Source organism: Mustela putorius, unplaced genomic scaffold (assembly GCF_011764305.1).
Source record: "Mustela putorius furo isolate JIRA1106 unplaced genomic scaffold, ASM1176430v1.1 tig00000129_pilon_pilon_pilon, whole genome shotgun sequence".
NCBI lineage: Eukaryota > Metazoa > Chordata > Mammalia > Carnivora > Mustelidae > Mustela > Mustela putorius.
Window position 1 is genome coordinate 45,539,179 of NW_025421290.1, and position 26,026 is coordinate 45,565,204.

The 26,026-nt window shown below is 45.3% G+C and overlaps 1 protein-coding gene across 1 annotated transcript in view; it reads left to right on the plus strand.

Annotated features, from left to right (window-relative positions):
* Positions 1-14,644: 14,644 nt before the first annotated feature.
* VRK1 (VRK serine/threonine kinase 1) overlaps positions 14,645-26,026 on the plus strand; it is a 75,263-nt gene continuing 63,881 nt past the window's right edge. Inside the window, exon 1 of the mRNA XM_045073466.1 lies at positions 14,645-14,760. The gene's annotated coding sequence lies outside the window, so the exon portion shown is untranslated. The remainder of the gene's footprint in view (positions 14,761-26,026) is intronic.

A 26,026-nucleotide genomic window follows, 5' to 3' on the forward strand; every position in this document is an offset into this window, starting at 1 on the left:
AAACTTACTTTGTAGATGAAGTGACCCGGTGAACACAGGGAGTGAAGGGGACTGAGAACTGGAACTCTGGGCATTCCGCATGGCTGGGGGTTTTTAGCTTGAGCACTGTGCTTGAAGAAGCTCATTACGGTCCAGCCAAAATGGCTTCAATATCTGCAAACGGGTGCACGGGAAGTGTGTCTCACTCCCTAGCTGGAGGTCCAGCTCCGCCATGGGATTTGCTACCGCATGGGCTGCTTCCAGAGTGGTCTTCTGGGGAAAAGGATCAATGGCAAAATTGGTGGATCCAGCAAGGCATTTGCAATAAAAGCTCTTTATGCCTCTTGTTCAAAGCGTTTAAGTGCCTTTTAGATCACAGATTGAACCATCGACATTATAAAGTGGAGCCTTTTAATACCAAAATACACTTCCAGAGTAAAATTCCATTATGGGAAAAAGCATTTCACGGCACCGGGCTAGATAATAATTCTCTCACGTGTAATAGGATGTATGAAATGTTTGATGATAAACAGAGTTTCTCAGCATTGTAATAAGACGACTCACACAGCAGTGTGTGTGTGTGTGTGTGTGTGTGTGTTGTATACACATAACAAGACACGTCTCATTCCGGATACCATTTTCTTTATCTGTAAAGAGTGGAATTGGACTTGATGGGTCCTGAGGTGCTTCCTGCTGTCAGATTACAAGGAAAAGCCACTTTCCACTCCCAGCTTCCATTCCTCATCCTTAAAATGAAGGCTTTTGTATCAATCAGGACACTTAGTTGCAATGACAACTTAAAGTGGCTTCAGACACCACGTGGGGACTAAGCAGCTATTGTAACCACGAATCTCGGAGGTGTTGTGGGTTCAGGCAAAGGTGTGTCAGATGCTCCAACAGGCTTCCCAGGACTTGGTTTCCCTCCCTCTCATGACATCTCCGCTCCTCAGACACACAACCTTGTGCTGCCCTCTCTTCGCGTCAGGCTCACATTCTCACGCGTGGCAACACCAGCAGAAGGAGAACTTCTTTCTCTCAGTATCCAACCCTGGGATTGGATCTACTGGCTCTGATAGAACCACACTCCTGTCCCTGAACCGCTCCCCGTTTTCAGGGTGCAAACTGCTCCGAGAGGTCAGACCTAGGTCACAGGCCCACTCGGGGGCAGAAGCAGGAATGGGGTCAGTCCCTCCCCACCGTAAAGTCAAAGTTACAGAGAGCAGTTCCCCCTTGGAAGAGAGAGGGGCTGCTCTCAGTGGAAGGGTGGAAAGATGACATACCCAACACCAGACATCTACTGGGGGATTGAACCAGGTCTATTTGGCCCTGAGGCTTGCACACATTCTAGAAGCTGATGAACAACAAGGCAATTTTGAGATGATTAAATTCAACATTTTTGTTTCAACTTGAGGAGACTGAGGGAAGACGTGACCTGCTCAAGGTCACTTGATTTTTTTTGGTAGCAGGCCTATCCCTAAGACTCAGGTCTCTAACCCTCAGTTCCCTGCTCTTCTCCTCTCTGAACTCTGCAGGGAGGGAGGCCTTCTGGGAAGGGTCAGCCCAAGGGAGCCTTTTGGCCGAGTCTGGCGAGGACCTCGCTATTCCCACTTCCTTCCACCAACAGCGAACCTTTGGCACAGCCAACACAGGATATGCCAACCTGGATGATGTTTCCAGATTTTCTTGTGCAGAATCAGGACTCCCGGCTGTGGTTTCCGGTTAGGCTGCTGAATTGCTGCGTATTCTTGCTCAAGTCACTTAACTTCTTTATGCATCGGTCTCTCAATTTGCAAACTTACCCTCCTCCATAATACCTCTCTCCCCACATACACACTCTGGGATCTCTTGTGTTCCTAAAGAGGTGAAATATGCATCTCTACAATCTGGGGTTCTACAAAGGCTTGTGTAACTTCTGTCAGGAAGTGTCTGCATTTTAGCAAAGGGGTTTAAAGAATATGGCGACTCTCAGGGTGCCTCGATGGCTCAGTCGGTTAAGGTCTGCCTTCAGCTCAGATCATGATCTCAGGGTCTTGCAATTAAATCCTGCGTTTCTGGCTCCCTGCTCAGCAGGGGGGTCTGCTTCTCCTTCTCCCTGTGCCCCTCCCCACTGCTCATGCTGTCTCTCTCTCTCTCTCTCTCAAATAAATAAATAAAATCTTAAAAAGAAAAAAGAGTCGGGTGACTCTCTAATAATGGGAGTGTTTCAGGCGGTATGGTATGGAATCTCGCTGGCTTTGGAGAGGACATACCTAAGGTCAACCTTGACTTCAGCATGTGTGTGACCTGGAGCAGCTGATTTAACCTATTTGGCCTCTGTTTCCTTCTGTGGAGAGTGGAGACCTTGCAGAGTGGAGGTACATGAGCCCCTCCAATTTGGGGAGGATGCGTTGCAGCAGAACATGCCCAAAGCGCCTGGGGGTCAGTGGGCAATTGTCAGAGCAGGCTCCTGTCTTGATTCCATTAAAGGGACTGATGGCAGCGACCTTGGCCATGGCTGTTGTAGTGGGTTCAACAGTGTTCGCCCCAAAGATATGTCCAAGTCCCAATCCCCTCCTGGGATTGTGACCTTGTTTGGACATAGGGTCTTTTTGCAGGTGTTACCAAGGTAAAGATTTCAAGATGAGATCGTCCTGGATTTAGGGTGGCCCTAGGTCTGATGACTGGTGTCCTTAAAAGAGGAAGGAGAGGCCGATTTTGTAGACACAGAGAGAAGGCGGCCATGAAGACAGATGCAGACATGGGGTCTATGCAGCAGCAGGCCAGGAAATGACTGGGGCACTGGGAGCTGCTAGAGACGAGGAAGGATTCTCCCCTGGAGCCTCCAGACAGGAGCACAACCCTGCGCACACTTTGATTTTGGACTTTGGGCCTTCAGAACCGTGTGAGAATAAATGTCTCTTAGGTCACCAAGTTTGTGGTCATGCACGTGGCAGCCACAACCTGTTTATGATAAAACAGGAACTTCGGAAGTTCTGTAGCATTGACTCAAACTGCCTTTCTGACTACCAAAAAAAAAAAAAAAATTCTTATCTCTGTCTGTCTCCCCCCCACTCAGTCTCAGCATGCCCTATCTTTTTGTTCAGTCTGATTACCCATGGAAATTTTCCCTACTGAGCTGATTAATCAAAATACTGAGTCATTCCTATTACGCTTAGAAATTCCTGATTGTGCTTAAAAATAATTGGTAGCAGATATGTACAAATAAGCCCAGCTACAAACCAGAGTGTTTATTGGTGATTTAATTCACTCCAGGATCATAAGGGGGTGTGTGAAATTACATGGCAGGAAGGCATTTTTAATCATATGTCTTCACTAATAACAAATATATTAATGCATTATACACATGCAGGCTTTGGTGAGTCATTTATGTGTTCCACAGGTACGTGTTGGACAGTGTGTCAGGCGCCTGGCTTGTAGGGAGCTTTGGTTCCGTGTGAGGGATGCTTAGCAATGTCATCGGGTGTTGAATTTGGTGACGAGTGCCTTAGAGGAAGGATGTGGGCTGCTTGGGTTGAGGGTTGAGGTGGAGGGCTTGAGTTCTGGAGCCGGGGCCCCTGGGTTTGAATCCCAGCCCTGCCTGGACAAGCAGGGCTTGTGGGGTCTCTGTTTCTTAGCTCTCCAGTCCTTGAGCCTCGCCTTTCTTCTCAAGACACGGTCTTTTGTGAATTTCAGTGGGGGGACAGTCTGACATGTTGATCAAATGCCGCCAGCTTGGTAAGACTGGAACCCCTGACTCAGTCTCCCCTGTGGTGGGCAGCAGCTGAGGTACCTGCCTGTTCTTCCAGCCTGCCAATTGTGCCCGCCCCCCCCCCCCCGCCGCCTTGGGCTTCTTGGAGTCTTGCTCCTGCAGATGGAATTCATTAATCAGCCAAAGATTTCAGGGGTCTTTGTATGGGAGTCTTCGGGCTGCCCCTGGGGCTCTCTTCTGCTGTCCTTCCCCATTTCCAAGTGCTCCAGCATCCAGATCCCATCTTCCGACTCCTCGGGCTCGTGAGATTGCAACTTTCCTTTGGAGTTCTAGCCACCTCGTGGTGTATAGACCGGGGAATGTCCTCAGCGGAAAGGTCAGAAAATAAACACGGATCTTCCTTTTCTTTCCAGGATCACATCCCCTTCAGTTTCTGCGTACTTTGGCTGCCATCCCGTGGGAGGTTAGTATGCAACAAGCTCCTCCCCATTACCAGCAGGACTGTCTGACTTCCTTCAGTCTTTACCCGCTCCTTAGGTTAGTTCCCCCATCCTCACAAATAACCCATTCTCATTTCTAACGAGCCAACTATGTGCTGGTGACCTCCAAGTTTTTATCTCCACCCTCTGAAATCGGTGTGGATTTGAACAGAATCTCCTGGAAGACTCAGAAATTGGAGCCAAAGAAATGCTAGCAAAAGGCACAGAAAAGAAGTTTTCAGGAAAGGAAACAGAAACCAGGGCCGAAGTGTATTCTAGACACCAAGAGGAGAAAATGCCTCAAGAAGAGGAGATGGCAGCTATGGGAGCGCTGCTGTGAGGAGGCCCAGTGACCTGAGCAATGGTCACCATGATTAGTAACATGGGGTCATTGCGACCATCACCAGGATGCTTTTGGTGGCATGAAGGAGGCAGAGGGCATCAGAGAGGGGTCAGAGAGAGGGTCAAAAAGGAGATGAAGGAGCAAAGACACAGATGTAGAGAGAGGGCCACAGGTAAGGAAGGTGTAGCCCATGGAGCATCATAAGACAAGAGTAGCTTTTTGACTGTTTCTCAAAAGCACCAAGCCTCATACTCCCATGCCTTTGCATATGTCCTTCCCCTGCCAGGAACTGCCCTTCCCAGCACTGTCTGCTTGATTCATATCTAAACCTCCTTCAAGACTTCATTCAAGGATCCAGGTTTGGCTGCTCTCCTACTCTCCCTGCTTGGTTAGATATTGCTATTCATTCATTCATTCATTCATTCATTCATTTTTATTCTCCTTCAGCTCCTCCTTCTTACCCCTGGTCACAGCTACTGTTGTTCAGGAATCGAGTGAACGAATGCCCCATCTCTTTTCTTCTGAAATAAATTAGAATATAGACTTAGGACCAAACAGATGAAGAGCAGGGTGCCACCTTTACAATTGGTAAAGCTTCCCTGGAGAATGCGGTTTCACCTGGGGACTTGTGAGCTTCCTTGAGACTTTGGTCCCCAATCTAAACCTTAGCTTGAGCTCGCTGAGCTGCAGAGAGCCAGATGCCGGGGTGGGGGGGTGGTCTCTAGCCCACACCTGTTAGCCTCAACAGAGAGGTTCGTGCTTCCAGCCCTGAGTCAAGAAGGCAAGGCCAGCTAGGACCTGAACCTTCTCCCTCATTGGTGGCAGGAGCAGTCAGATCAGAGAGAAAGGCCCCGAGCCCTATCTTCGTGCTTAGCGACTTCTCAGTCTACCCACCCGATGAGTCCCTTCTTATTTGCGAGGAGTCAGTTGGGGAGAGGGCTGAAATTCCTTCCTATTGCTGCTTTTCCTGGGATGTGGGATGGAATTGTCCTCGTGGGAATTTGAGGGAAGGAATAGCAACCTCATTTCCTAATGTAGCCATCACTGTCCTGTAACAGTCACTTTGTGTCCATCCGCCCCAGCAGAGCATGGCTTCTTGGGGACAACAATCTCATTCTGTTCCTCCCCATCCTGAGAACCAACACTGTGCCTAGGGCATAATAGGAGCTCAGTAAACTTTGTTCAACAATGCGTGTATAATATTAAGCAGGCAGTTGCATCAAAGGTATGCTACAAATGGACGCCAAATGTCCTGAGTCCTCTTAAAGCTGCTTGACAAATTTTTAAAACACCTGAGTCCTTATCATTGCGCTCACCTAAGACCAATGACAGTTGGGGGGAAGAATGATCACATTCACAAATTATCCTTTGGCTTGTATTTTCATTCCCAGAGATAAATGTTACCACAGTTAAGTCATGCCTTATGCTTCTGTTGCAGGTGTTAGCTTATGAAAATACTGGCTGAGCTCAGCTCCCTGGTGTGAAATGCAAATCCGGGGAAATTCAAACATACTGGTGGATTGCAGCCCGAGCTTCTTTTATTAATGGTCACTAATGGTCTGCAATCAAACCACACCTGCTGGCACAAAACGATTGGCTTGTTTGCTTGAAGTGAGTATAATCTATCAACCTGCTGATTCTTCATCTCTCTCACGGCATCAGCCAGAAAAAGAGATGAAAAAAGTCTACTTACCTCGTTTCAGTGGGCGGTGTGGAGTTACCATAGTTCTGGAGTCAGACCGTCCTGAGTATAAAGCCCCATTCGGTCACTAACTAGCTACAGCCACAGTCAACAGGTCGGTGCCTCATGTGCCAGGTTATGATAATCACACCTGCCTTTCAGGGTGGAGAGTAAGGATTCAAGAGGTCAACACCCTCTCAAAGTCTCCCTTAACAGACATATGGCGCAGAGCAACAGGAGAAGCACGGGCGCTTGGGCTGGTGGTCAGCGGGGTTGCTGCACCTGCTGGTGCCCAGTAGAGACAGAGCGCTCAGCCCAGAGCCGGGTCCTGGAACCTCAGGAACGGGCAGGAGAAGTACCCTGGTGCTGCGGGATTGGCAGCCCAGCTTTGCAGCTCGAGGGCTTGGTTACAGTGTGTATTCATTGGCTTGAGCTGCTGGAGCAAAACACTGCAGACTGGGCTTCAACAGAAGAAGTGTATTTTCACTGCAGGTTCAAGATTAAAGTGATGACAAGACTGCTTTCTTCTGACGCCTGCCTCCTTGGCTTGTAGGTGGCCCCCTTCTCCCTGTGGCCTCACGTGGTTGCCCTTCCAAGCTTGTCTGTGTCCTAACCTCCTCTTCTTACAACACCAGTCGTGATGCCTGGGTAGCTCAGTGGGTGAAGCGTATGCCTTTGGTCAGGTCATGATCCCAGGGTCCTGGGATTGAACCCTACGTTGGGCTCCTTGCTAAGCATGGAGTTTACGCTCCCTCCCTCTGCTGTTTCTCCAGCTTGTTTATGCTCTTGCTCTCTCTCTCTCTCTTTCTCCCTCTCAAATAAATAAAATCTATAAGAAAAAGAGGACACCAGTCACATTGGGTCAGGGCCCACCCATATGACCTTATTTTAACTTAATCACCTCTTAAAGACCCTATCTATAAATAAAGGCATATTCCGAGATGCCAGGGGTCAGGATTTCCAAATATAAACTTTTGGGGGACCCCCAAATCAGCCCAGCCCAGAGCACCATGGAGGCAGTGTCCAAGATCCAACAAGCATCCCAGGGTTTGGGAGACAAGGTGGGCTCCCATGCTTTGAGGCACATCAGATTTGTCCCACATGGGGTTCTAACACACTCACTGTCTGGGGCAGGTCTTGGGAAGGGGCAGGACACGCACAGGACCCTTCTCGGGGACACCTCGGCACCTCATCCTTTCGCTTTCCTCTGCCTTCTCTGCTTCCTCCACCCTCAGTGCTGGTCTTACCTCCGAGACCTTGACCTTTGACACTAAAAAACCCAACCTTTTGAAACTCACAAATCTTTTCTGAATTATATTGCCTCGGCCATGAGTTTCAAAAGTTAAAATTTTAAAATTAAAAAGCTGAGAATTGCTGTCTCCGTTCTCTGGCTCCCTTCCTTGTGACCTCCTGCCCCTGAGGCAGCGGGTACAGAGAGATTAATGGGGGGAGGGAAGAGGAGGAAAGGAATTCATATTAACAACATCCAGCCCGCTGTACTCGGTCTTCTCAAAGAGCCCTGGCTCACTCAGATTTCTCCTGCGGCTGACCTTGACATTTACCTCAATGACCAGATCCCAGATTTCTGAAGGTCAGGGGCCCTGTGCCAGTCTACACTGTGAGATCCCACATTCCCTTTAACATACAGGAAAAGCACAAGCATTGACATTGTACAGCTGAGTTCAAATGTGCCTCCATCACTTACCAGCTATATGACTTTGGGCAAGTGGCCCAACTTCTTTCTCCAAGACTCAACTTCCTTGCCTGCAAAATGGGTTAATAATGGTACTTACCTCACAGAGCTCCTGGGAAGACCAGATGAGATGGATATATATCGTGTACTTAGGACCATGCCTGGCACAGGGTAACTGCTAAAATCTTTCAGTTATTTTTTTAAGGATTTATCTATTTTATTTTAGAGAGAGTGAGCCAGCACATGCGTGTGTGCGTGTGTGCAAGTGGGGGAGGAGCAGAGGGAGAAGGAGAGAGAGAATCTCAACAGGCTCCCCACTGAGCACAGAACCCAATGCGGGGCTCGATCAGGACCCCGAGATCATGACCTGAGCCGAAATCAAGAGTTGGTTTCTCAATTGATTGAGTCTCCGAGGGACCCCATCTTTCACTTAATATTATTGAAAAATATTTGCCTATAGATTAATTGACAGGCTATGGGTTTAGTTAAAGCAAGGTGGTGGTGATGGTGATGATGTGTGGAAAATGGGAAAAAATGCATTTTCCCGGCAACGACTACATTGGGAAACAAGTCTCTCCAATTCTTTGTGATAAAATGATTTTGTTTTGCTCAGGGCCCCTTTGAGTCTCATAACAATACTCACAAATAGTGTCTTTTGTTCCGGAATCTTGGAGCAGCCCTGAAATCAAAACATAATAAGAGTTGGATGTCTGAAAAGAAAAGCAACAATTTGCTTTTGTATTAGAAGAGCACTCCTTCCTTTCCTAGTTTGCAACCTGGCAGCTGATATGAACATGTATGTGTATTGGACTTGAGTCTGTGGCTAGTCACCGGCAATCAATGATGACAGCCTCTGGCAGGGGTTCCTGGAGGTGTACCTCCTGATGTTTAGAAGGAGAGAAGTAAGAGAGGGATGAACAGGAGAAGGAAAACAACTTTTAACGAGTGGCCAAGGAGACATGAATTTGGCAGGCACTGTCTCATTCAATCCTGACAACTACAAGCAGTTCCAGAAGAAAGAGGCTCAGTGAGGTTAATAATATCTACAAGGTCACCCAGCAATTAAATGGCGGAAGGAGGTTCCAGACTCCGCTCTGTCTCAATCACAACACCCATGCTACTATCATCTTACCACCCTGCTTCTCTAAGGACATTTGTCTTCACTTTCAGAAAGTGTGGAGTGGAGAAAGGAGGAAAGCTCATGCCCCTGAGTGTTTCAGAGTGTCAAATCTAGTGTGCGATGTGGGAAGTGGAGTGATCTAGAGAGAAGTTCTAATGAAGCAAGCACCGGATACCCTGGAATTTATTCAAATCCACCAATCATAACATGCCCCATTATTTTATATGGAACTGGTAAAGAAAAAGATGAAATCACTGCCAACTACAATTGGCATTGATCATGAGACATATTCTGGTTTCAGAGATGTTAAATAGTGAAAAGCCTTCATATTAGAATTGATAGGAGAGGCCCATTACCAAGGCCAGCTCCTGTCCTGTCTTAAAGTTTAACACAGGACACAACAAACATTCAAGGTATTTTAAGCACAAAGCGGTTTTTAAAAAAGATTTTATTTATTTATTTGAGAGAGAGAGCACGAGAAGGGGAAGGGTCAGAGGGAGAAGCAGATTCTCCACTGAGCCGGGAGCCCAACATGGGACTCGATCTCGAGACTCCAAGATCATGACCTGAGCCGAAGGCAATCGCTTAGCCAACTGAGCCACCCAGGTGTCCCAGCTCAAACTGATTTAATACAAGAGGTTAGTGCTTTATAAGATTTTGGAAGGGGTGGACTAGCAGAACTAGCTGGAACTCTGCAGAACTGCCTTGCCAGTTGAAGAGGGGGAAGGATGAGGAAGATGCCATTGGGGCTTGCAAGTTTAGATAAAGTTGTGAGAGTTCTAGCCAATTCATGGTATACTCATGGGTAGGATACAGATTAAAATTGCCAAGGGAACGAGCAGAGCCCAGGATTCCAAGTGTAGAGCATCAGTTATCCTCTTCCCATGGGGTTAGGAAAGCATGGCTTCCCAGCATCAATATGGGATCATACTGTTAGTTTTGCCCACCAGACATCCAAGTCTCAATGTCCAGAGTTCTTATTGGGGCTCGGCCCCAAAGTGTGATCGATGGCCCACATGGCTGATCTCGGTCTCTAAACCTTCTGGGGGTTGACTGATATTGCATGACCCAAGGCACCTGCCGTAAGTTGTGTTGTTGGTACTTCCAACATGGCCCTACCCTAAATCATATTGTTGGACCATCTGGTGACCCAAGGCTCCCAGGCAAACAGAGACACTCCTATCAAACATGGCAATTCAAGGTCTTCAAGATCACCTCCCAGAAGCTGGGATGAAGGTCAGAGCTCTTTTGGGCAAGGTTAAATTCTTTACTACACATACTCAGAACTGTAGCTGCCATCCAGGGATCAGGAAACTGCTCCTGCCACCAGAGCAACCGCCTTCTGACACTTGTGAAATAAGACACGTGGGATTGGAACGCAGTGGCATGAAATCCCAAGACTCCATGACTGGGTTGATGCCTCACTCTTGTCCTCCAAACCTTCTTGAGGAGTTTCGCCTGGTAGAGCCTAATACACATTTCGAGTCCTAAACACTTAGGGGGTTGGGCAATGCAGGTTTGAGCTTTGCAGCCTCTGTAGTAAGAAGGGGCCACAGATGATGGTAGATGTGTCTGCTGAATGTCCGTGACCCTATTTGTCACTCCTCCCGAGTAGGCAGACAGTAACGCATCTACCAGCGTCCTCCACTGAGAGCTGGTGAACCAGGACACTGAGAACAGCACACATTAAAATCTCCTGTACCATTAATCTCTCAAAACTTGGGGAAGACAAATAACTATGGTGTCTTGAAAACTGGCTGAAGAGATAGAAGCACATGAAATAATAAATGGTTGGTGCGCTGCAGGGGAGGTGGTTAAACATCCAGTCTTCTGAGTTGGTTGAAACCTGGCTTAAAGTCCACTGCATCACTCACTAGCTCTGTGAGCGTGAGCCAGTTGCTTTCCTTCTCTGAGCTTTAGTTTCCTTATCTCTGCAGTGGGGGAGGGAGGGGTAATACTAACATCCAAGGGCTATTGTGAAGATTGCTTAAAATTTGGTTGGGAAAGTATTAGCACAATTCCTGGAAAATGCTCAAAACAATGCATGGAAACGGTCATCCTCACCATCACCTCCATCGTCATCATCATCAGGATAAAGACAAGGAGGAGGAGGAAGCAATTTCCCAGGCCTTTAAACGCTCCCTTGTCCACTTCTGACCTTGGAATAATATATAATCATCAATTATTGTGTCATTAAATCCAAAAGGACCTGTTTCTACTGTGGTACTCACCAGATTAGTTCAGTAGAGTAACTAGGTCAGTGTCTGTCACCTTGTTTATGGAGCTTGGCAGAACAACGTGCCCTTCTTCTGGGTTCTCCCTGCAGAGTCTGTGTGCCACCCGTAGTTCGTCCTTACATCATTACCTTTTCCAGTACCAGCAGCTGCAACTGCTATCAGGATGAATATGGAGTCAGACCGCTCTATTGGTCAGCAGCAGTGACCTTGAACAAATCAGTTCATTTTTCTGGGGCTTTGTCTCCTCACCTGGACACTGGGGATCGTATTATGCACCTCTCAGGGTTATTGGGAGGTAGTTTTCCCACACATAATGCATGCTCATAAAGACTCATGGCTCCTAGAATTTGTAGACATGTCTGGCTTTCCCACTGGATTATAAATTTTTTAAGGAAACATGTGCCTGGCACATGGTAGATGTTCAAAAGCCCTTGATAAAATGGAAATAATGGCTCTGGGAACCTGGGATGAAAGGAGACATGGAAACCAGGGGCAGGGGACGCAGAAGACCCTCATACACGTTCTACCCTTCCCTCTTCTCCCTTTCCCCTCCTCTCAGGAGGTAATATTCCCTGGGGTTGTTGTTAGGTTGCCTATATTAACTAATGATGCCCCAGCAGCTTTGTTCCAAGTAGATCAAAGTCCTCTCAAAGTACTGGGGAAGGCAGAGAACTGGTTGGCCCAGGATGATTATTCCCATCCTACAGATGAAAGCAACAAGGACCAGGACTCATGAACTGACTCATGAGCAGAACCAGCGACTGCTGGGCAGCCTGCCAGGGCAATGTTTCCTCTTGGTGACTATATTTGTTTGAACTTTGCAGACCGTTTCCACCATGATCTAGCTAATACCAACGTTCTCTCTCGTTGTCAAAGTGCTCTGCTCTATTGTTATCTTTCTATGCCTTTGTACCAGGGTTACAGGGGCTGGCAGGTCTCCTGGAAATTTAAAAAAAAAAAAAAAAGGGCAATCTGGGGCATGGCTATCTGGCAAATCAATAAAGATCCCATGCATAGATTTTTGGCTGGTCTCCCTTTGCTAGGACGCTGGAAAATTTTTATTCATTGAGCTGAGCCCACTTACGGGTCACCCTGCTTTATCTATGATGATCTGTGAGCCAGGAATCCTATTAACTGACTATGACAGCTTTTTGTACAAATCTCTATTCCTGCATTGAAAATATTTCTTTCTAAGAAGTTTCCTAATATATACTGGGGCTGTGCATAAGGAGGCAGTGAAAACAATACTTAGTAGATTCAGGGGACCTGGAATAATTTAAAGTCTTGGAGATATTTTTTCCCCCTTTAAGAACTGAAATAATGGATGTGAAAAAGCACAGTGTCTAACAGGTGATAGAGGCTCCTTAAACATTAGTTAAAACAGAATCCCTAGAGTCCCCAGAGGTTATCTCATACCCTGGCTCAGAGTAAGAGCTCAGTAAGCATCTGTTTGGACTGTAGATGATTTTTGCATAGATGGGAGGGTTATATTCATGAATCTGTCCTCTCTAGTTCAGTTCTGAAGTTCTAAAACCCAGCCATACCAAGTTCTCATGGGTCGACTTTCTGCGCAGCCCTGATCTTGTTTCCAAGCTACCAACTCCTCAGAATTCAGTGATGTCCCAGGGGTGTATCCCCATCTATAGAGGTATATCCCAGGAGTGTATCCCTGGGATACCTATGTCCCAGGGGTGTATCCCCATCTACAGCATTTCAGACACACTGTCTCCATGACGGCATCTTGGACTGCTCCCTTGCCACGCTCTGCACTGGAAGGACATCTCAGCATGTGTGGGTGGTGTTGGAGGTGTTAGCAACTGCCTTGGAACACAGCTGCACTAGAGTAGCATTTAACAGTAAGCCATCCAACTTCGGGTGACGTAACTACAAGCTCCAGAATAAATATATTCCATTCTCACCTTGGAACACTCCAGACACTGCTGCTGGCTTAACTGTGCTTTAAGGCCAGCCAGTTGTGAACCCAGCATGGAAGCAGGGACAGTCCTTCTGTGTGTGTATGTTGAAGTTAGGGGAACATGGTCACAGTGTGACAGATAAGTCCTCTTCCAAGTCTTAGCAGAGGAGTGCATGTGCGTGTGTGTGCATGTGAGTGTGTAGAGTGTAATTTTCTCAATAGATTCTGAACATATTGTCTTGTTGGGGAATTCCACACTCATGAGATGTGTGATCTTGAGACCTCTTTGGTGACAAATATTTGAGTGCTCACCTTGTACATGTGTTTCCTTTGGGGTCTCAACAGAAAGCAGATGACACCTTTGAGATAAGATGATCTGAGGAGGGTTTATTTGCAAGGAGACTATTAACAAAAGTGTGGGTGTGGGAACCACAGGGGTGGGACAGTAACTTGTGGCTCAGAATAGTTGTGGTGCTTGTCTGCAGATCTGAGGTACAGAGGGAAGAAGCTGTCATTGTAAGCTGGAGGGGAGGGCTGGGGATCAGTGACCTTCCACTGAGGCACCCAGCCAACTGGAGGTGCCTTGCCAACAAGGATCCAGGGGAATACCCACCCTCCTCAACAAACCTCCTCACCAATATCCTTCTGCCTATGGCTTTGGTGATTTTGAGCTAGAACATTGTTCCAGTCCGCAGTGAGCTTACAGCCGCATGGTTGATGGAGGTTTAGACAATTTATTGTAAATATAAAGGAAACCATGGCCTAAGATAATTATAGATGAGATGATACAGAAGGTTAGGTAGACATTGAAGTAGGCTTTGAAAGACAGGATTTAGATGTTTGACAGTCGCTGGGCAGAATAATATTAATACTATCTACTATTTATTGAGCACCTACTATGTGCAAAATAATGTCTATAGATCATTTAATTTAATCCTGACAAACAGGAAAGCGAGATTTACAGGGGTTAAGTAACTTGCCTTAGGTCACAAAGCTACAAAGTGAAAGAGCTAGGGTTTGCATTGCGCGGGCTGTCCTCTTCCAGATCCAGGCCCTGGTGCACTGACCCAAGCTGGGGAGATGAGATGGTGGCGGGGGACGAGTTTTCCAGGGTGCTGGAGCAGAAGGTGGGAAAACACGCGCGCAAGTAGGCAGAGGAGACCCTTAGTCCACGGGACTATAGGGCTTCTTTTACATCCACCCTTTGCAAACACACTTACTTAACAAATCAAGCAGCTGCGAACACTGGCAATACTTATATCGATTCCAACAGCATTGGAGGGTACAGTATCTGATCAGGATTGACTCCCAAGCTGTAAACCACACTTCCCGGAATCCCAGGCGCGCGAAGGGACCCGGATCGCCTTGGGCCTGGGAAAGACTCCATTTCCCAGCATACAGTGGGAGCGCCGGCCCACAACTCCCGGCATGCATGAGGAGGCGGCCCGGGCTGGCGCGGGCTCCGCCCCGCTCCGCGGCTGCCCCGCCTCTCCCGCTCGCCCTCAGCCAATGGGAAGGCTCTATACTGCAGGGTGTGACGGGGCCGACGCCGCCGTGGAGTTGCAAGTCGGCGAAAGCGGCGGGAAGTTCGTACAGTGCAGAAGGCGACGCATCTCCGGCCCGGGGTAGGGAGGCCGCGGGCGGCGGGGTCCGAGAGCGCGGGCGCCGAGCGGGGGCCGCGGAGGGGCGGCCGGAGGCTGGGCCGGCGCGGGGCGTCCGGGCGTCCGTGACCTCGGGCGGCGCCGCGCGGGCGTCCCTTCCTGCCGCTTCCCCTCAGGCCCAGCGGCGGCCCCGGCTTCGTGCACCCGCCAGGCTGCCCTCTCCCACTCCACCGCTCCGCGCCTGTTTGCTCGCTCTCGCGCGCTCAGACCCGCCTCGCGTCCTGGGCACTGGGGGCCCGGGGTCAGAGCCGGGGACCAGGGGCCGGCAAGGACCGAGGAGGTCCCGCTGGCATCGTGAAGTTCACATTCGGGAGGGGAAACACCGAATGGAAGCAAACGCTGCAGTTTGCAGACCCCGGAATCTCCTTTGAAACCAGGACAGGCCATTGGAGGCCAGAGTGGGGGGGGTGAGGAAGGGCAGCCCAGAGGAGCCGAGGTCTGACCGGAGAACCGAGGGCGGGGGAAGGAGCCTGTTCCCCTGAGGAGAGCGTTCCGGGCTCGGGACACTCAGGGTGGGGGACGGGCTCCTTAGCACCCAGTCAAGGTCCGGGGAGGCCGGGTAAGAGCTTGCCTGGGGGGCGTGGGGCCGGGCGCGGAGCTCGGTGGGTCGTTTACATTCTAAAGCATTTCGTGGGCCTCCTGCCCTGGCCGAGCCGGGGCAGCCTTCACTGAGGCGGTTGTATCCGAGGGCACCCCACAGTGTTTCCTACCGCCGAAATAGGGTTTTTGGTTGTAGCCTCAGAGCGCTTCGGTGCTGCAGTTAAATCCCCCGGACAGTGCCAGAGTAGTTGGGCTGAGAGGTAGAGAGAGGCAGACACTGGGTTCCTCTTGAGGCCATCCATTTTTTTAAACCTCTTTTTTTGTCAAGTCACTCATTTTTTGTCTTTCTTTGTATCGACTCTTCCTTTCCTCCCCCCAACTCCCTTTCTTGCAGCAACTTGGAAATAGCAGTTTTGCTGTTGGAGAGGCGGTTTTAGGGAGCTGTCGAACGGCCCTAATCCACCCACGCACCCACCCACCCATCCTCTCTCCCCGACTCCCCCTCCTTCCTTCCCCTCCCTCCCCCCTCGTCCCTCCCTTCCTCCCCGAATGGCTCGTCTGTTGAGTCTGAACGCACAAGAGGGGGAAAAAAAGATGTCATGATTTATTTTTCAGAGTTCAGAATCAAGACACCTTTTTACCATATGCTGAGCATCTCTTTGGGGAGAATTTAATCTACAACGTTAAAGCAATTTCAGAGGAAAGCTAGGGTTCTTTATGTAATCATTTTATTTAGATTATGCTGTTCAAAATGGTGTGTAGTGATAGGAATTAAATTTCTGGGTAGATAAGGTTATGTTCATGCACCCATAGAAGGAATGCGACTTAAGTAGTCACCTAATAAGAGCTTTCTCTGCTGAAGCGATCCCAGATGGTTATTCTCTGTGCATCTCAAACATTGCTGATCCGGTTCTGTTTTTAATACAGTAGAGCCACTTGAATCTAATAACAAAAAACTTGTGTGAAGTATCACTGGAAATGTCGTGCTAGTATCTGGTACAGATACCAGGTTCATAGTGTAGTGGCTTCTTGTTTAGTACTGCAGCAATTATGAGAGAGTATTTTTTTTTTTTTAAAGATTTTATTTATTTATTTGACAGACAGAGATCACAAGTAGGCAGAGAGGCAGGCAGAGAGAGAGAGGGAAGCAGGCTCCCTGCTGAGCAGAGAGCCCGATGCGGGACTCGATCCCAGGACCCTGGGACCATGACCTGAGCCGAAGGCAGCGGCTTAACCACTGAGCCACCCAGGCGCCCCTGAGAGAGTATTTGTTAAACAAATGGGATAATGGAGTAACGTGTGGAGCATAGAACCTGGCATAGAATAAGTTACTAAGTGCCCAGGAAATGGTTCTGTGGAAAGCTTAGGCTACGTTCTATTCCAGGAAGCAAGTGTATAAATAAAACCAGCAGTACATTCCAAATGTTGACAGACCCTAACATTTCTTAAATAGGCCACTTTTTTTTTGGGTATTTGAGAACTAATATGAAATAATGAATATATAAGTGAATGCCTAAATGTCTAGAAAAGAAAAAATAAACGATTTTTATTTTGACAACTGTGTATTTTGCCTTAAAGTCATCGTAGTAACAGTGTACTATGAATAGAATTTTGAATTGAACAGTACAATTTTGAAAGGATTTTTGATTTGAAAAATAAACCTTACTGGAAGCTTTAAATTTACCTTATATCAAATGAAGGGTGATTCCTGAATTTATGCAAATGTGCAAATGCTGATAACACCATATATCCGGCAGTGAACCTAATGGGAGTTAGGTGTGGGTGAGGCTTTCATGCAAATTGGTCTTCTTGGGTTATGAGAGTGGATTGATAACTGAATAGGACTGGAGGGTAGTTTTTGGAGTTGTAGGGTATTTTCCACACTTGCCGAGGTTATTTTTCAGAGTGAGCGGAAGTGGACTCATCAATTCACCTGACATCCCGTACCTGCTCACTGTATGTCGAGAACGGGGCTAGGAACAGCCTGTTCTTGTCATTGGAGAGTTGTGTTTAAACACTTTATTGTTTGTTTAAGTTAATAGAGGTCATTTTTTCATTTCAGTTGTCTAGCATCCAGCACACAAGAAGTTATATGTTTAGGACATATTTTAAAAACTACATTCTTATTGATAAATTTAGAAAATATGCAATTTTTAATAAGGATATAATTTTAGTTTAGAAAGTGGCAATCTTGACAAAGCACTTAGCTAGGATGTGTTTGTAATCTAGAATACGTTTGTCCCCTTGACTGAAACGCCTGTGAATATGTTCTTACTTGGCACTGTAAATATGAGAAGAAGGCCAGACCCTTTAATTTTTTCCCAGCTTGGTTCCTGAATGCTGTTTACCTAGCATTGAGCTTGCTGTTTTGAAGTAATTTCATTCACTTTCCCAATTCCTTCTGCCCCACCTCTCCCAGTGTCGTCTTTCATCTCCGCACTCAAACCAAGCACAGTCCACTACAATTCTTTTTTTTTTTTTTTTTAAAGATTATTTATTTATTTACTTGACAGGGAGAGAGAGAGAGAGAGAGATAGAGCGAGCGTGTGCCAGTGAGAGAGGAGACACAAGCAGAGGGAGTAGGAGAGGGAGAAGCAGGCTTCCCGCCAAGCAGGAGTCCAGTGCAGTGCTTGATATGGGACTAGATGTGGACTTGATCCCAGGACTCTGGGAGCATGACCTGAGCCAAAGGCGGATGCTTAATGACTGAGCCTCCCAGGTGCTCTAGGACTTACTACCCTTCCTTCAAAAAGGAACGCTCTCTAGAGAGCCTAGAGAGGATGAGATGTGTCCTTCCCTCCCAGTAGGAGTTAGATTTTTAATATTCATCAGTAAATACTAATGACAGAAAAACTACTTAATAGTAGCATTCTCCAGTAAATTTATTAAGACATTTGTTAGCCACAGCATCTTTCTCAACTTGGGAAAATACAGTGTGAATCATATTGTTTCTTTAGTCTTCATGTAGATACATGGATTTTGATGATTCTTTGCAATAATTCCTGTCTCTCCATGGGTTTCTGGCCTATTGGATGGGAACCAGTACTCTAGGATTAAATTAAGATTGACACTGTTCACACTGGCTGATATTTAGGAGGAATATTAAACATACGCACATACCAAGATATTAACCAATAAAGCCATATACATTAAATGCGATGATGTCGTAGGTGGAGTCATATAATTAAATTGCAGGGTTCTTAGGTGGGAGGTTTAGGAGTGTTCCAACCTCTACCTTTTAAAGAGATAATACACTTTATTGGAAAGGCACATTTGTCTTAGGACCTCACTATCTAGTTGGTCCCACAAGGGACTGAAGAACTGGATAGTCATTAGGAATAAGGACAACAGTCCCCCCCCCCCCCCGCCCCATCTCCCACTCTTTCAGGGGAAGTTAGAGTTCTTTCTGGGCACTTTTTTCATCTCTTTGCAGGCTGGCTGTCTTGCTGCTGTTTGCACGTGGATGTCTGCTCCGCAGCTAGCTCCTTGTTTTAAGAACCCAAAAGAGACTCCATTATCCATCTTTGTCAATTATATTTAAAATTTTAAAAAATCATGAATTTGGAAATTTTACAGCTAAGATAACTTTAGCTTTATTTCAGATTAATTGCTTTTTCTCAATTGTTTTACCAAGTAACAGCTGAACAAGTGCCATTGTTTGATGATACTATGTATAAATGCATTGTGAACACATTTCACAATACTAAGAGTTGGAAAGTGCTTTTAAACCTTCAGTCTTCAAAAGCTATGTCTGGAAGACATAGAAGCAAACTTGTACTGTTTCTGTTGGCGATCTCGCCTTTTTTTCACTCCTTATTGCAGCTTACTATATAATATGGCAACAGAGCTTGCTAGCAACAAAGGGATTTTATCTAACTATGAATTTTTTTGTGAGAGGTAGTAAGGAAAAGCCTTTTATTTGGGAATCAAGATAAAAGTTTTAAAAATTCATTTTTTACAAACTAAGCTCAGGTTAAGACACTTTAGAGGCTTAGTCTTCCTGGTTTTTCAGGAAAGTATTTTAGAAACTGTGACTTTGCAAATTTATGTTACCTTTCATGCTGCTGGTAGGAATGTAAAATGGTACAGCCGCTCTGGAAATGAGTTTGGCAGTTTCTTAAGAAGCTAAACATACACTTAACAATTGCATTCTTAAGTATTTATCCTAGAAAAATGAAAACTTTTTCACACAAAGACCTGTACATGAATGTTCATAGCAGGTTTTCAAATAATAGCCAGAACCCGAGAACAAGTCCACCTGTCCTTCAGTGGGTAAACGGTTCATTAAAATGTGGTCTAGCCATATAACGGAACACCCACTCATAATAAAAAAAGGAACAATATTGTCGACATGTGACAGTTTGGGTGGAGCTCAACGGGCATTGTACTACTGAGTGACAAAAGCCAATCTCAGGACTGCCTGGATGGCTCAATGGGTTGGGCCTCTGCCTGCAGCTCAGGTCATGATCTCGGAGTCCTGGGATCGAGTTCTGCATCGGGCTCTCTGCTCAGCAGGGAGCCTGCTTCCTCCTCTCTCTCTGCCTGCCTCTCTGCCTAGTTGTGATGTCTCTCTGTCAAATTAAAAAAAAAAAAAAAAAATCTTAAAAAAAAAAAAATCTTAAAAGAAAAAAAAAAGCCAATCTCAGAAGGGTGTGTGACTGTATCATTTTGTTTATATAGTATTCTTTTAAAAATTTTTTTTAAAAAAGATTTTATTTATTTATTTGACAGAGATCACAAGCAGGCAGAGAGGCAGGCTGGGGGTGGGGGGAAGCAGACTCCCCACTGAGCAGAGAACCTGGTGTGGGGCTCGATCCCAGGACCCTGAGACCGTGACCTGAGCCAAAGGCAGAGGCTTAACCCACTGAGCCACCCAGGCACCACTGTTTATATAGTATTCTTGAAGTGATAAAATTGTAGAAATGGAGAACAAATCATTGTCTGTGGGGTCAAGGCTGGTGGGGTGGTGTGTTAACTCTGAAGAGGTAGCACAGAGGAGTTTCTATGTAGTAACAATTCTGTATCCTGATTGTTGTGATGGTTACAAAAGTCTTTACACATGATGAACTGTTCTAGGACTATATATACACTCAGAAAAAGAATGTGAAAACTGAAATTCAAATAAGTAGTTTAATCACTAATACTGTATCAATGTCAATTTTCTGGTTTTGCTAATAGTACTGTGTGTGTCCAGTGTATGGCTCAGTCACATTTCATTTAACTGTTAACCCACTGAAGGAGCTGTGGATTGTTTCTGGTTTTTCACAATTAAAGATAAAGCTGCTATGAGCACTTATAAGTTCAGGGTTTGGTCCGCACCCCCCCCCCATTTATTTGAGTATAATTGACACAACGTTACATTAGTTTCAGGTGTACAAAAGTTGTTGGACATATTATGGATTCCACTGCCTGCACCACACATATAGCTACCATCTGTCAGGATGCATCGCTGTTACATTATTAACTATATTCCTTACAATGTGCCTTCCTGTGACTCATTCATTCCATAATTGGAAATGTGTATTCATGTACAGGTTTTAGTGTGAATTTAAGTTTTTATTCTTCTAGGATAAATGCCCGGGAGTGCGAGTGTTGGGTTGTGGGGTAAGTGAGTGTTTAACTTAAGAAACTGCCAAACGTCTCCACTATAGCTGTACCATTTTACAGTCCTATCATCACTCTATGAGAGATGCAGTTTTGTCACATTCTCGCCAGCATTTGGGGTTGGCAGTATTTTTTATGTTAGCCATGATGATAGGTGTGCAGAACTATCGCATCATGGCTTTAATTTGCATTTCCTAGTGGCTAATGATGTTGAACATCTAGCTTTTTTGGTGATTTGTCTGTTCGTATATTTTGCCCATTTTTTGTTTGGATTGTTTGTTTTCTTACTGTTGATTTTATTTTATTTAATTAATTTATTTTTTAAAAAAGATTTTATTTATTTGTTTGACATACAGAGATCACAAGTAGGCAGAGAGGCAGTCAGAGAGAGAGGAGGAAACAGGCTCCCTGCTGAGCAGAGAGCCCGATGCGGGACTTGATCCCAGGACCCTGGGATCATGACCTGAGCCAAAGGCAGAGACTTAACCCACTGAGCCACCCAAGTGCCCCTTATTGTTGATTTTAGAGTGTCCTTTGTATATTGTATATTCTGAATACGAGTGCTTTGACAGATAAGTGATTTGTAAATCTACTCTCTCAGTCTGTGGCTTGTCTTTTCCTCTATTAATATTGTCTTTTGTAGTCCAAAAGATTTTAATTGATGAGTTCCAACTTATTGATATATGAATTGTGTTTTTGGCATCATGCATGTGTCAGAACTCTTTAATCCTAGGTCAGAGAGATACTTGGAATTTGATGTCTTACATTTAGATCTGTGATCCATTTTGTATTAATTTTTGCACAGAATAGGAGGTTTATGACTTTAGTCTTTGTTTTTCTTTTCCTTTTGCCTGTGGATGTCCAACTGTTCCCAAATCACGAGTTGAAAAGACTACACTTGCCCCATTGAATCATATTTTACCTTTATGAAAAAAAATCAGTTGGCCATACACAGTAAGCTTCATACCAAAATGAAGATAGGGAGTGAGTGTGCAGTGAAGTATGAAAATTGATACAGATTTATATAAGTATGGCATGGCTTGAGTCTTAAGTATGTACAGGTTTGAGAGGAGTGGGAAAACGCTCTGAGAATAGCATGAGCAAAGACAAGTCCTAGAAAACATAAGAACTGGCTGTTTTCGGGAGTAGGCAAGTGAAGGGGAGGAAGGAAATGGATAGTTTTTCAGGAATGTAACTGTTGGCTAGATTATAGTGTCGCTAACTGGTTTCATTTGATCCTGTGGGTTCTTGAGCAGGAAAATGGTACAGCAGAAATGGCATGCATAGAGGTTGTTGTAGACCCTATGTGGCGATAACAGGTTCACAAAGAACAGGGTATAACCATGGCCCTTGGCTTAGTGCTTTGTGTCACAGCTGTCTACTGGAAAGCTCGAAAAGTGGTGTAATGTCAGAGTATGAAGTCCCTGGTATTTTCTGGAAGAATCCTGGTAGATTTCAGACTTTTGCCACTGTCTTTGGCAAACAGAACTCTGCTGCACTTCCAAACTCTTTCAAATTAATGCTACTTTCGGTACATTTCAGTACACGTGGGAGGAAGAGTAGTTTCTATTGACTCATTGTTGACATGGTTGACATTTCTTATCAACCTGAGGGTCCTTGAGGTGAGCAACTGAAATGGTGAAAACAAAGAGTTATTAATAAGTTGGCCCAGTGAGGAGAGCTAATGGCACTGCCTTTATTTCATCACGGCTGAGAGGAGACTTGGTTTATTTGGTCAGTGTGTCCTGCCGCTTGTATATGAAGAGCTCTACAGAGAATGAGGGCCAGCAGTCCTAAATTACTGAAGGCTAAACAAGGACACGTTTCAAATTGCAGCATCAGGATGAGTTATAGGTCAGAATCTGGAAGAATTTCCAGACGATTAAAAACATTAGATACTTCATAAAAGCGACCCGACAGCTCCTTAAGGTCAGAATAGGAACCTCCCTGTACTTCGGGGGCGTTTTCCTTGAGTCAGAGGATGTGACAGGGACAGGCCGTGAGTTCTCATTTGTTAATTTGTGACCCAGATTACTCAGTTTCTGTTTCTTAGCTCCCGTTTCCTTTCTTGATTTCTTTATCTAAACAAATTATAGCCCCCCACCCCCTGCCATTCATCTGATGGAATCTCTTTTGGTTTCTGCTTTCTTTCTTGCATTTAAAAGATTATCTTGGATATTGATTGGACTTCTGTCATTTAAAAAATAATCACCGAACAAATAAATCTTAATCTCAGGCAAATTGCCAAATATCAGTGCATTTCTGCTTTTTTTTACTTAGAACATGGAAAAGCATGTCATCCCATTTTCTAAAACAACGATGACTTCTTGAGCAAGAATTTACTGCCTAAAAGATCACTGTGACGTGTGTTAATGAACGATTGGCAGTGTGAAAAGCTTTGGTGCAACCGCTTGTCTTCAGAGTACCTTTCCTGTTTGATTTAATTTCTTTAGTCTGATTTTTTTCTACCAGTCTAGATCTTTTTCCCATTGATGTGTTGAAATTGACCAAGAATATTTCATTTGTGATTGCAGCCCTTCAGTATTGTCACGGAGGTTTTTTTTTTTTTCCTCCTCCTTTTTCTGCAGAAGAGCAAGCTCTTACAGTGCTATGCAAGCTGCCCATTTAAAACTATCATTGCTTGGCACCTATGCCCTAGTGACAGTTTGACCAACATGTGAGCAGGCACACTGCCATCCTGACAGATGGGCGGGCGTATAGGCAGCCAAGAAAACATGTATCTGCATCTAGTGTATTTGTTAAGGGCAGGATTCCCAGTCGGGGATGTTCAAACGTCTGTCCATCCTGAGCTTTCACGCCTATGGATAAAGGGATGTCATCATTAATTTCAGCTTCTGACTGAGATTCCATGGGTATATAAGAGCTTCTTGGCTCTTACAGAAGTAGGCAATTGGGGACAATCAGGATAATTGTTCTCTCCTTCATCATAGGACTACTACAAATAATCCTTTCCTCTTTCTTCTGGCCAGCTAGGTTTGCAGTGAGTACAAACCTGTTCAGTCCCTATACTTCTAGAATATGTGCTATTTATTTATTTTCTAGAGAACAAAAGCTTTGAAAGTCATTTAATATTTGTGCTTTGGACAGCAAGGTATATGATTGAAGTCAGGTAGATCTGGGCTCAAATGTTAACCCTGTATGACATTAGGGCCACCTGATTTTTACCATCAAATCAAGGTAAAATAATACCTGTTTCAGCCTGGCTGTGATCATGAACTGTGAGATGTGTAATTGAATTACTTGGTATACGGTCTGGCCCACAGTGTGTGTTCAGTCAGTGTTCATCATCACTACCATCATCGTTGCTTTAACATACCTGAGGGAATATTTCTCTGGAGAATTTTTTGGAAACAGGAAATCTTTTTTTCAGCTTATCTCCCACCATTTTTTTTTTTTTTTTTATTTTATTTATTTTTTTTTTTTTAAGATTTTATTTTTTATTTATTTATTTGACAGAGAGAAATCACAAGTAGATGGAGAGGCAGGCAGAGAGAGAGAGAGGGAAGCAGGCTCCCCGCTGAGCAGAGAGCCCGATGCGGGACTCGATCCAGGACTCTGAGATCATGACCTGAGCCGAAGGCAGCGGCTTAACCCACTGAGCCACCCAGGCGCCCCTCCCACCATTTTTTAAAGTCATGTATTGGATATTAGTAGATTGGTCTATAATGGAATGCTTTCAATGACAGGGAACTCACTACCTCTAGAGCAGGTTATTCACCCACGGCATTAGTGACATTTTAGGTGGGTCATTCCTGGTTGGGGCAAGGGGTTCTTGGAATTGTAGGCTGTTTAGCAGCATCTCTTGCCATGGGGACAAAATCATCCCAGGTTGAGAATCCCTGCTCTAGAGACAGCCTATCCTGTTTTTGTTTTGTTTTTCTGAAGGTTTTATTTATTTATTTGAGAGAGAGCAAGAGAGAGGGAGAAAGTACAAGATGGGAATCAGAAGTACAAGATCAGAGGGAGAAGAAGACTCCCCCCGAGTGGGAGTGGGAGAAGCCAACGCAGGACTGAATCCCGCGACTCCTGGATCATGACCTGAGCCGAAGGCAGACACCCAACAGACTGAACCACGCAGGTGCCCCAAACTGCCCTGTTTTTAATCAAGTTAGCAAGCTTTTTCTTATATTGAGTGGAAGTCGTCTTTCTGATTTCTGCTACCCAATTCTGTCTTGTGGAGACACTAGAACAAGTGGTGTCTCTGTTCTGTGTAATGTCTTTTCAAATACTTGAAGATGGTCATCAGGTTTTCTCAGTCTTCTTGAGCTGAGACATCTCTAGCTCATTAGCTGTTCCTTACAAAGCATGTTTTTGTGTCATTTCACCCCATTGGTGGCTTTCCTTTGATTTAATTCCATTTTTAGACTCTAGTGCATAGGATTGAATGCAGTACTCTGGGGCTGGTTTGATCAATAAAAATAGAGTCGTATCTCTTGTTTTGGATATAGCATTTCTATAAACTTCTATTACTGTGGGGAAGAATAATACCTTTCTTCTACATACTGTGTTCTTATTATCAGCTATATAATAGCTTTGATGACCACATCATACATCGAACTTGGGTGATGTTGAGTAGATAGATCTAAGCTGTATCTTTAGCCTTTTCTCAGGCATTAGTTTTGGGGTCCAACACGGGAGCTTATGTGTATCCTGTTAATTTTTTTTTTCAATTGGATTTAGCTAACTACAGTATTAATTCTTGGTTGACTTGGAAGTTTTTTTTTAAAAGGAAGTAGGTGATGATGCCATCAACTAAGATTGAAAATACAGGAGCAGGGTCTTTGTGTTCGCATGTGTGTGCATTTGCGCATGGAGATTGAAAGGGGATTAAGATGGAAGCCTGGGGAACCCTGATACTAAGAGGCATCTGGGCGAAAGGAAGGAAAAAAGGCTAGCAAGGGAGAGGTGGGTAGAAGGTAGGATGAAAATGAGAGGAGTGTCTTGGAGGCTGGAGTGACTGTGTGAAGGACAGTGATAGATACTTGAATACAAAATGAATAGGAGTGGTCTGCTTTCTCTGCGCATTGGTATTTGCCCTGTCATTTAACTGTTCAGTTAATGGCAT